General features: G+C 44.7%; 1 long non-coding RNA gene across 1 annotated transcript in view; it reads right to left on the bottom strand.

Annotated features, from left to right (window-relative positions):
* Positions 1-1,219, bottom strand: part of LOC310669367 — a 235,446-nt gene that overhangs the window by 44,894 nt on the left and 189,333 nt on the right. The gene's annotated exons all lie outside the window — the stretch shown is intronic.

The following is a 1,219-nucleotide window of genomic DNA, read 5'->3' as shown; positions in this document are numbered from 1 at the left end:
ATTCTCAGTGTTGCCCAAGTAGAATTCAACAGAGAACAGTGTTGCCCAAGTAGAATTCAACAGTGAAAGTAGAATTAGTTGGCTCTCCATGTCATTGGCTCTGGCATCACCTGCTGTTGAGCTGCTTGCTTTCCAGTCCCAATGGACACCAGCCATCACTGCCCCCACTGGATTCAACAGGACTTAACAGTGTGGTACAGTGGTTAAAGTGGCTGACCTTGGGCCACCCACTGCCTCTTAAGCTACTTCACAGGGTTGTTGAGGGGGTTAAATGAGGAAGGAGAGAAAACAATGCAGAGAAAAAGGTGTGATATAAATTCAATAAATACTCAGAGTAACATGGTTAGTATTGTGCTTTAAGGAAATTAAATGAAACAGCAGCAACTGAGGTCTGCTTTGCATTGACCAGAGCCATAGCAGTATGAGGGGGAGATAAGGTGATGCCTCGGCTCAGGGAGGTCAATTGCACGCCCTTCTTGCAGACATTGAAACCGAAACTAAACTCCACGAGAGAGTTGGGTTGCCATGGCAATGGGATTACTGCCTAATCAGGTCACCTTCTTATAGAGGGATTCTCTCCTAATTCAGTTACAGGACTTCAAAGGGTTGCTTCGTCTCTGCCCTTGGATGTATTGCAACAAGGTCCTTTAAGTGGTTATTTCAAGCTGCTGGTGTGTCTCAGCTGATGCTCTGCCTCTGATTCTTACTTTGTGGAAATGGCGCACATATTGAGGCCAAGAGGTGTAACTTCGTGAGGTGTTTCTTCCTACTTTGCAATTTTCACCCCCCCACCCCATCCCCAATGAGAAAAGAGAACAAGTGAGGAAGTAGTGTTGGGAGAGGGATAATACATACCGCATTTTTCGCCCTATAAGACGCACCAGACCATAAGACGCACCTAGTTTTTGGAGGAGGAAAACAAGAAAAAAAATATTCTGAATCTCAGAAGCCAGAACAACAAGAGGGATCGATGCGCAGCGAAAGCAGGGATCCCTCTTGCTGTTCTGGCTTCTGGGATAGCTGCGCAGCCTGCATTCACTCCACAAGATGCACACATTTCCCCTTACTTTTTAGGAGGGAAAAAGTGAGTCTTATAGAGCAAAAAATACGGTATATATATTTGTATAAAGTTGTTTTAAACTCTTTTTTAATACTGTGTTTTAATGTCATGGTGTTAGAACTCTCCCTGGGACCTTAGAATGAGGGGTGGGGGTGAATT

The sequence above is a fragment of the Podarcis tiliguerta genome (genome assembly GCF_965153285.1).
Source record: "Podarcis tiliguerta genome assembly, chromosome: Z".
In the NCBI taxonomy this organism is placed as follows: Eukaryota; Metazoa; Chordata; class Lepidosauria; order Squamata; family Lacertidae; genus Podarcis; species Podarcis tiliguerta.
The sequence above is the reverse complement of the archived record's forward strand: the minus strand, read 5'-3'. Positions and strand labels throughout refer to the sequence as shown.